We start from the raw sequence: 11,289 nt of genomic DNA on the forward strand, positions 1-11,289 counted from the left end.
TAAGAATGACTCACACAGTTGTGTTACAATTATGGAATTATTGATGAATTTACAATAAAAGAGAAGTATGCATATTTATTAACATTGTCTCTAATAAAAGGATAATTATTTTGCAAACTTATTATGGCAGTTTATAAGGAATATTGAAACTATTACATATAAGGTTACATTTCTTGATCATCTATGGCCTGTCAGGAGTTTGCTATACATTTACTGTGTGGCATCTCATTTCCACATCACAACTCTATGAGATCATGTTGAAAATCTCCCTAAGAAAAATTGGACATTTGTAAAGAGCAGGTTCCTTTAATAATTATCAACCTTTTGGATCAAATAAAGAGTTGCAGGAGCTTCATGTCCATATTAACTTCAACTCTAGGTGACATACTGTATTTACAGGAAATAGGAATCTTCCAACCCTGCTGAGGGATGGTGCACCAAGACATTAAGCTCTTTTCTCCATTAAGGCCTGTGGAGTCCCCTTCTCTGTCCTGGGTGCCCAATGAGCACCTTCTCTGATATGTCCCTTTGAGGCATGTAAGGTACTCCAGAGACAGCAGGATCAGCACATCTGTCTTCTAGTTACACTGAGTAGGGAAAATGGACTTCTGGTGTCTAGGGACTGGGGTTCACTTATAGGGGCTCAATGGAATGGCTGGGTGCTCACATGGTGTCATGCAAGAGTAGAGGACCTTTGTCCTTCTGTCAAACCAGACACAGACCCTACACACCACTCACTTCACCAGCACAAATTATGTCTAGCTTCCTCAACCTAATTAACACATGGAGCCAAACTTGAAATGCTTACATGGCCCCTTGGCAAGTGCACTCATGATTACTACCATTCAATTCTGACTATTGGGTGTGGGCCTTACTGACTGCAGAAGAAGGGCTCATGCAGACACTGCAGAAATGCATGGGTGTGGAATTAGAAGGGCAAGGCAAGCAGAGTTAGTGATGGACACCAGATTCCACTTGACCCAGAGTGGATTAGAATGTCACAGCAGAGCATGTGTGACCCAGATAGTGTCCCTCCAAACACTACTGGGTACCTTGGCTAGACTATGTAGGCAAAACTTCATTATGTCCTTTACACAAACAATTACTTTACTAATATAACAGCACAGGTGTTTATGGACAAAAAATTACGGGAAATTAAAAAAACAAGAAATTCACACTGATAATAAAAGGATTCTACAAACATAATTTCCCTTACAACTTAAGCTATTGAAATTAAACTTGTTTATTTGTGAAGATGATGTTTCTGAAAAATTTCCACTATCCTGAGCTTCAGTGAAATTCTTATATTCTCATGGATATGGTGGTTCCTTTGTATGAAGTGGGGGTTTGTAGGGTATGTGGGAACCTCTTATATTTTTTAATGTAACTTTTTTTGTGATCTATGTATCATTAAAAAATGACAATTTAATAAAATAAAATTTGAAAAAAGAAAGGGAATGAGGGGAAGTTCTTGTCTTAGGGGAACTGTGGGAGAAGGATGCTGGTTGAACTCTCAGAAAACACAGTCCATTTCTGGTGTGTCCTTCACTGAACCCAGATTTCCTTGCTTTCAGGCAAAAAATGTGCTAAATGTTGTGTCAGATATGTTCAAGGATCAGGAATGGCTCTTGCATTGCAATGATGGATATAGGCCATTATTCATTTTGTCAAAACCTATAAAATTGGGTAAACTGTAGACATAGTTAGTAGCAGTGCTTCAGAATGTGTTCATCAATTGTAAATATTGTGATAATGGTACCAAACTAATGAAAGATTTTGTTAATGGGGAAAATTTTAGGAGGTAGAGGGTGGGATATATGCGAATCCTCAATATTTTCTTATGTAACATTTATGTAACCCAAAACTTCTTTAAAAATAAAATAAAATGAAGGTATGACTCTGGGAATATGGTCATTGTTACCCCCCCCCCCCCAATGTATTATATAGATGTATTTGTGCATGAGTTTATGTACATATTATATATTTTATATATATATGGAATATATAATATGCATATAATATAAAATGTGCATCTATTTTCTGACAATGTTGGTTAAAATGGATTCTGGTTGATTTTCAAAGTATCCATGGAGGAAAGTGCATTCAGCACCATATTCTTTACTTTGTTGATGCCATTTCTCAGTTGTAATTTTACATCTGAAATTGTAGTTAAGTTGTCATTTTTATTTTATATTGTCATTACTTTATAAGTGATATAATCCCCTTTGGGAGTCAGCAAAGCCCAATGTGTGCCCTGCCCTCTGAACACCATGACCACCCAAACACTTGCCCTGGTCCTGCCCTGACATGTCACACCTGTGCTACTGGGGCAGGTCAGTCCCATTAACCCTCATGCTTGTCACCAAAATATTGACTGCTTTGTTCCATTCATCTCTGAATAACTATTTCTAACTTATCATATAATTAACAGAACTTGAAAGGAGTATACTGCAATCTGGCTACTCAATAATATTAGTGAAAGTTTAAATAATAAATATAGTAAGATAGTCATCTCTAAACTGGTTCTAAATGGGTAAGGTTGAAAGTGAGTTGAAAAGGATTTGGCTTGGCCTGGATGCTAAAGTGACCAATGATTATGGCAAAATGAATATGGAGATTAAGATGTTCCAAAGTTAGGTCTGCTGCATGAGGCATTCAGAAAGCTCATGGATGGAGATGCTGTGGGGGATGGTGCAGGTATGAAAATGAAATCTGCATGTGGACTGAATTTTGTTACTGTGGGGACATTTATATTTGTGACATATTTCTACATCTCCCTGTTTGGTGCATTGACAGTGAGGTTGGCATTTAATTTTATATATTCATATGGATAAAATTCTCTATAAATTGTTTGTTTCAGATAACTTTGTAACTTTTATTTCTCAATGAAATTACCGAAATTTAAATGCATTAATGAAATTTCACTGAACAACTATCTTAAACCATGCAAGCAGAATCATAACCAGGTTTACCTAATCCTTCCCATAATATGAATAAAGAAGTCATAAGAACAAAACCCAGATACTGAAAGCAATTTCCCAGGGCCCAGGGCCCTGTCCCTTCAGCTATATTCTCCTGTCGTACCAGTACTTTTCCCTTGTTCTAGCCCCTGCACTTAGTGGCACTGACCTCCCCCTGTCCCTGTCCCTGGTCCTGGTGCTTGGGAGAAATGGTCCTGACTTCCACCTAATCATGTTCCTGGCCTCTTGGCTCCAAAGTCTGGAGTGCCTCCTGTTACTGGTGCTAGGCTTGTACTTTCTTCCCTGCCATGTGGGTCTCCTATAGCAAATCTTCTTTGGTTTTGAGCATTCAAGATGCAGGGGCCAACTGGAACTGTCCTTGGCAGGAGTCCTGGCCACTGAGTATGGCTGTTGTAGCTGGCCAGCATCTACAGCCCTTCAATAGTCTGTTCTGTATTTCTGAAAACTCTGTGGGCATCAAACTTTCTCACTCTGCTCTCAGTGGCTGGACTCTTGAGGCATCCACAGTGACACTTATTATTGGTCAGAACAACTGATTACTGGGAGAGAAAGAGAAGCACAGACCCCTAGAGGAATCTCCAGATGACAAAATGCACCCTCCCATAGCTGTCTGCACATGGTCCTGGAGCTGTTAGTTCTGGAATCCCCTGAAAACCACCCTGCAGGGGAGGTTTGAGTCTGGACTCACACTACTTCCTTCACTGTGTCTCAACTCAGGCTGTATGGTGAATCTCATCTGTTGGGTTCCAATCACTGATTGGGGAAAATTGGTGTTGGGGGTCTATTCCCCCAGCTGTAGTGTCAGAACTGGGCTGGTTTTATCAGCAGAAAGAGGGTCTTTGTATTTCCTCCCACCATGTACCAAAGTAGGTTTTTGGATGGCTTCAAAGGGGCAGTGCCCAGAGTAGATATGAGTGTCATGATGGAGTTGGAGGGCAAAGAAAGCATGTGATTTCTTATTTTGTGATTTTTCTGTGCTAAATAATTACACCCATAAGCTTCTTTCCTTTTCACAAAAGCACACTATAGATGTAAGTATCAATATTACCTCTAGTTCACAGATGTAAAACTAATAACAGAAGAATAGAGGCATTGTGTAAAATGAACCTGAGCACATAGCTGGTAATTGTGAGACTGTGTCTGGAACTGTACGTAACACTTCATCCAAATGCAGCCCTGAGCCAGTTCTAGGACTGTGTGACACATCTAGAGAGGTTTACACCCCATCTTTGTGTAATTAGATCCCATTGTGTTGTAGCTGCGTTCCAGTTTTTAACTGACTAGTGTTTAAAGGAGCAGGGTTCACGAGGTTTTTTCAGGAGGCTTTGACACTTTAGATGTCATTAGTTTTTACTGTATCCCTCCTTCCTTACCAATATATTTACTGTTTTATGTTTTAAGTATTTCATTGTGATATAATCATCATATGATAAAATTCATATATTTAAAGTGTTCAATTCTTTATGTACTTTCACAGGCAACCAGCATTACAATCAAGACAGTGTGCAAATCCAACACACCAACAATTATTTTCTTCTCCATTTGTAATTCTCCCTCCCTTTACTTCCATTCTTCCACCCTTTCTCCAGCAAATAGTGATCTTCTTCATGTTATTTTGGCTTGGTTTGCACATTACAGAAATTATGTAAACTGTATCATAGAATATGTGCTTTTAGTTATTAAACTAATATAATTGAAAACAGGGACTCAAACAGATATTTGCATATTTATGTTCATAGTGGCCTTATTCACAGTTGTCAAAGATGGAAATAATCCAAATTTCTGTTAACAGATGAACTGAAAATCACAATGTGAAATAAACATGCATTAGAATATTATTAGGTTATAAAAATGAATTAATTTCTAATATATGCTACAACATGGATGAACCCTGGAGATAACATGTTCAGTCAAATAGGCAAGGCAAAGACCAAGAAAAAATATTGTCTGATCTCAGCTATGTAAAATAATAATAGTATCTCAATTCACCACGTCAAAAACTAAAATGTAGGTAACCAAGGGTTATGTGAGAATGGAAAAAAGGGAAATAATAGTGAATTGGCATGGAGTTTCTTTTTGGGGTGATGTAAACATTGTGGTAATAGAGTTGATGGCAGCAAAATGTTGACAATATAATTAACACCATTGGACTGAATCACTGAAAATGGAAAAATGGGGAATTTCTGGTTATATATATATATATGTATACAGAATTTAAATGAAAAAGTAAGCATAGAATCATAGCACTATACAACTCAAAGAGGAAGCTGTAATGTAAATTATGGACCTTATTTAACAGTATAATTATAATAACATAATTTCATTAATTGTGAAGAAATTCATCACAGTAATGCAAAATGTTAATAATGTTGAAAAGTTTGTGTGTGGGGGTTAGTATGTAGGAACTAGGTAAAATTGACTTTTTTTGTAAAGTTACAATGACCTTAATAAAACAACAATTTAAAAATATATTAGTGAAAATATTTCTATTATAATATTTTCAGATTATTAAATACAAATATACAAATATTAATATCTTAGTACTAAATACTATGTCTATATAATATCTTAGCATTATAGGAAATGTGGTTGTGGTACAGGTATTCTTTGAAATTTTCCTATAAAACTAACATTAGTCCAAATTTTAGAAATGCTCCTGCAACATAAAAACATTACCATAAAAAATAAAACCACAATAACTTTATGGAATACATTTCTGGGAATTATATTATTGAAGCAAAATTATGAGTTTTATTTTAAAATATTGTCACAATCAAAATGTGACATATATATTTTCATCATCAATATATGCAATGCACAGAATTCTGAATGATACAAATGGAAGTTCTATTTACACAAATTTTTTCACTTTCTTTTTTTGTTATTTTTAATATTTTTTATTTTTAAAAAATACATAGATCACAAAAAATGTTACATCAAAAAATATAGGGGATTCACATATGTCCCACTCGCCACACCCCCCACTTTCCTCACTTCAACAATTTCATTAGTGTGGTAAGTCTCTCTATATATGAACACATGTTAAACCATCAGGGTGAACTGTGAAGTTTCAGGTCCCTGTAAAATCCCTGTAACCTGCTACTTCCTTATTCTCCAGGCAATAATTAATTTTTTACAAGTGTTTTATTAAGAAATAGATCATATGCCATGAAGTTCACCCATTTAAAGCATGTAATTTGATGTTTTTTAAAATAAATATAAACCCCAATCAAAAATATCAATATTAGAATATTTTCATTAATTCACAAAGGAAAAAACATGCCTTCTACCTATAATACTCCAATTGTTCTACCTACTATTTAGTCCTAATTATCAAATAACCAAATATTTCTCTCTTTGAATTTCCGTTTTTCACTATAATATGAAATGAATAAAACTGGTCTTCATTAACTGTCTTCTCTTAGTTATATAGATTCCAAGTTCAACCATGCAATTGTGAGTATCAATACTTCATTTCTATTCTTAACAAAACTAATAATTATTGTGACACGCACACAGTGCAAAATTCTGATCTTATTCACTTTCATGTGTACAATTCATGGATGTTATCTGAATTCACAATTCAGCGCTAAAATAATTCATTAAGCATTATTAACTCCCCATTCACACTTGAATCTGGTAATGTTTAATCCATTTCCTGTATCTGAATTTGCATATTCTAGGCATTTCATATGTGTGATATCATACAATATGTCTCCTTCTGTATTTGTCCTATTTAATTAAAAACATGTTGTAACATGAGGCTTCCCTTTGTACAAGTGAATGATATTCGATTTTGTTTGTCCATTCATCTGTTGATGGACACTTGGATTCCTTACACATTTTGGCTATTGTGATAAGATTCTTTGACCTTTTGTGTATAAATATAAACTGAATCCCTGTTTTCAGTATTTTGGAGTGCATATATAGAAGTGGAATTGTAGATTCATGTGATAATTTTATATGTAATAAATTGAAAACCTTCAAGTTTTCTTTCCAAAGAGGCTTGATCATTTAATAGTCCCATCGACAATGTAAAAGAGTTCCTATTTCTCCACATCCGTTCAAAAATTTCTTGCTATCCTGAATTTGTATTCTAGTCCTCCTAGTGTGTATAAAGTGGCATCATATTTGTAGTTTTTATTTATATGTCCATGAAAATAAATCATGGAACACTATTTTTTGCTTATTTATTAATGAAATATTTATTTATTTATTATAGTCTTCTTTGTGCCACTTTATTATTTGTTGAGATGTAAATAATTTGCATATTCTATATACAAATCTATAAGCTGATGTTAATTCTATAAATATTTTATCTGATTAATGTTTATTCCCTTAAATCAGAAGTTATTAATTTTGATGAAATTAAATTTCACTTTTTGTTGTTGCTCATAATATTGATGTCAAGTCTAAGAATACTTTGCTAGTTTCAAGGTCATGAAGTTTTTTCCTTATATTTTCATCTAAGTGATTTAGTGTTTTTGTTCTTATATCTAAGGCTCCAAACCATTTTGAGTTATTATTTGTTTATAGTGTGAAGTAAGTGCACAGATCCATTCTTTTCTATATGGCTATCCACTTGTTCAAACATCATTTCTTAAAAAGCTTATTTTTATCCATTGGTTATTATGGCATGATTATCAAAAATAGTTGATCATAGATACATGGACTTATACCTGAACTCTGACCTCTATTTAATTGATCTGTATTTATATCCTTTCATAAGCTTATTTCCTTAAAAGTGTTGGGTTTCTATAAGTTTACAAATTTGAAAATATGAGTAATCTCAGTATATTTTTCTTTTATATTATATTTTGACTACTCTTGCTCCCTCACAAGACTATATGAAGTTTGGAATAAGTTTGTGATTTTCTCCCTTTACTTAAATACTTGTATTGAAAAAGGAAACTATATATGTTCATAAATGGAAAACTGTCAGTAGATAAAAAAAAACAGAATGTAAACATAACATTAAATGTAATTATTATTAATTTAAAATATCAACCATGGAACCCTAAACATTCACACACCGCACTCTGGGAAACATTGCTGTCAAAAATATTATTTGAATAGTAAAATTATTATTGAACAATAATTTTACTTGAAGATTAAATAATAAATATGGTAAGGTATTTCACCTAAACCAAGTGCTTTTGGGGGATTAAGGAAAACTTCATAAGACATGTTCAAATGTTAGAACCCAGGACGAAAGTCAATCCAAATGTGGAGTAAATTTACTCACTGTGAGGACATGGCAAAAAATATCAAACTTCATTTTTCATTGGTGACATATCTCCACATGTCACTTTTTGGCCCATTCATTATGAGGATAGCATTTGGTTACCTTCATTCAGTGCATATTGTTTTTGTTTTCTTCACATAACTTTATTGTGTTTATTTGTAAATGGAATTATCCTAATAGAGGTGCTTTAAAGAAATTCCAGATTAGTCCGAGTGGAGCTAGCGAGGCGAGGGTGTGATTGCATTTGGGAGACCGGCAGTGCTTGCAGAATGGCTGACCAACTGACTGAAGAGCAGATTGCAGAATTCAAAGAAGCTTTTTCACTATTTGACAAGGATGGTGATGGAACTATAACAACAAAGGAATTGGGAACTGTAATGAGTCTCTTGGGCAGAATCCCACAGAAGCAGATTTACAGGACATGATCAATGAAGTCGATGCTGATGGTAGTGGCACAATTGACTTTCCTGAATTTCTGACTATGATGGCAAGGAAAATGAAAGACACAAACAGTGAAGAAGAAATAAGAGAAGCATTCCGTGTATTTTATAAGGATGGCAATGGCTGTATTAGTGCAGCAGAGCTTTGCCATGTGATGACAAACCTTGGAGAGAAGTTAACAGAGGAAGAGGTTGATGAAATGATCAGGGAAGCAGATATTGATGGTGACGGTCAAGTAAACTATGGAGAGTTTGTACAAATGATGACAGCAAAGTGAAGACATTGTACAGAATGTGTTAGATTTCTTGTACAGAATTGTTTATTTGCCTTTTCTTTGTTTGTAACTTATCTGTAAAAGGTTTCCCCCTACTGTCAAAAGAGCATGCTTGTATATTAATTAGGACTTCATTCCTCCATGTTTTCTTCCCTTATCATTGTCCTGAAACCTTATTTTAGAAAATTGATCAAGTAACATGTTGCATGTGGCTTACTCTGGATATATCTAAGCCCTTCTGCACATCTAAATTTAGATGGAATTGGTCAAATGAGGGAACACCTGGGTTATGCCTCTTTTTTTTTTTAAGTAGTTTTCTTTAGGAACTGTCAGCATGTTGTTGAAGTCTGGAGTTGTAACTCTGTGTGGACTATGGACAGTCAACAATATGCGCTTAAAGTTGCACTATTGCAAAATGGGTGTGTTATCCAGGTACTCATACACTATTTTTTTTTTTTGTACTGCTGGTCCTGTACCAGAAACATTTTCTTTTATTGTTACTTGCTTTTTAAACTTTGTTTAGCCATTTAAAGAAAATCTGCTTATGGCAAAATTTGCCTCAAATCCATTCCAAGTTTTATATTTGTTTTCCAATTTAAAAAAATTAAAATTAAAATAAAAAGAAATTTCACTGTCCTAATCCATGTTTCAAAGGCAAGAAAGCGTACCTGAGCCTTCCCATAAATCTGAACTGAGAAGTCATGAAAAGAAACCCTAGGTGTTGAAAGGAAACTCACTCTTTCTTCCTTTGCCCCTGTCCTTAGTCCTCCTCCAGGCTCAATGGTCCTGAGTTCCTCCTGCACCGGTCTCTGAGCTTTCTGGTCCTAAGCTCCCCTTGTATCTGCCACTGGGTTTGGTGTCCCTGGGCTCAGTTGTCCTGAGCTCCCCCTGAATCTGCCTCTGAGCTTGGTGGTCCTGAGCTACTGCTGCACCTGTCTTGGGCATGACTCTTGTGCTTATCATCCTGAACTCCACTTGTACCTGCCTCTGGGCCTAGTCTCTGAGCTTCTTGGTCCTAGCACCCCATGGACCTGCCCTGTTTCCAGTCACTGTGTTCTGTGGTTCTGAGCACCCCTTGCCATCAGCCCTGCTGGACCTGCAGGGAGTTGAGGGCCTGGGCCATTTCTGTGTTCCTGTAATATGGGTCCCATGCATCATACCATGTGCTTCTTCCCACTGAAAACAAATGCTTACATGGACCAGCTCCAGAATAGAATGGGACAAGCTAGTGAGGTTATACACCTTCCAGTGGCTTTTGTGTAAAAAGATAGCATTGCGATTTTTGCCACATTTTTAGTGTTTATTTTTTTTTAAAGATTTATTTCTCTTCACCCCTCCCCCGGTTGTCTGTTCTCTGTGTCTATTTGCTGCATCTTCTTTGTCCGCTTCTGTTGTTGTCAGCAGCAAGATGTTGTTGCATCTTCTTGTTGTGTCAGCTCTCCATGTGGGCGGTGCCATTCCTGGGCAGGCTGCACTTTCTTTCCCACTGGGTGGCTATCATTATGGGGTGCAGTCCTTGCACGTGTGGTTCCCCTATTCCGGGGAAACCCCTGTGTGGCACGGCACTCCTTTGTGCACATCAGCACTGCACATGGGCCAGCTCCACACGGGTCATGGAGGCCCGGGGTTTGAATTGCGGACCTCCCATGTGGTAGACGGACGCCCTAACCACTGGGCCAAGTCCACTTCCCTAGTGTTTACTTTCATAATGTGGAAAGGACCAGAAAATTATCAGGATTCTCTAGTAAAGCATGTTTCATTTCTTATGGTTCTATTTCTCCTTCTTTATGAATATATCTACTATTTTAACTAGATGGCTTACTAAGTTATAATTGATATATGATAAACTGTAGGTATGTAAAATGTTCAATTCAAGGGTATTGACATATGTGTACATCCATGCAACCAGCACCACAATTAGGACAATGTGCACATCCAACACCCCTACAAGTTGTTTCTTCATCCTCTTTTGCAATTCTTCCTTTGTAATATCCCAAGGCCATTACTGATCTTCACTTTGTTTTGGATTATTTTGCATCTTTTAAAAATTTATATAATTTGAATAAAAAATTATGTGCCATTATTTCTTTAGTGATTTTCAATCACTGTAACTTTTGGTAATCCATACATACTGTTGTGAGTCCTAAGTGCTCATTATCTTAATGTTCAGTAGTTTTTCAGTGTATGTGTACACATCAATAAATTTGTCTATTCAACCTTTTGGTGTACATTTGTGTTGTTTCTAGTTTCTCACTATTAGAAAGTAGTCTGATACTGATCTTGAAAATATAGTGACCTGTGTAAATTGTCTCACTTATTCTTACAACAACAAGATCAAAAGACCTGGG

General features: G+C 35.8%; 1 pseudogene; it reads left to right on the forward strand.

The window, feature by feature from the left end:
- Positions 1–8,464: 8,464 nt before the first annotated feature.
- On the forward strand, positions 8,465–9,094 carry LOC101427730 (calmodulin-1-like; annotated as a pseudogene).
- The last annotated feature ends 2,195 nt before the right edge of the window (positions 9,095–11,289 follow it).

Source organism: Dasypus novemcinctus, chromosome 19, assembly GCF_030445035.2.
Source record: "Dasypus novemcinctus isolate mDasNov1 chromosome 19, mDasNov1.1.hap2, whole genome shotgun sequence".
NCBI lineage: Eukaryota > Metazoa > Chordata > Mammalia > Cingulata > Dasypodidae > Dasypus > Dasypus novemcinctus.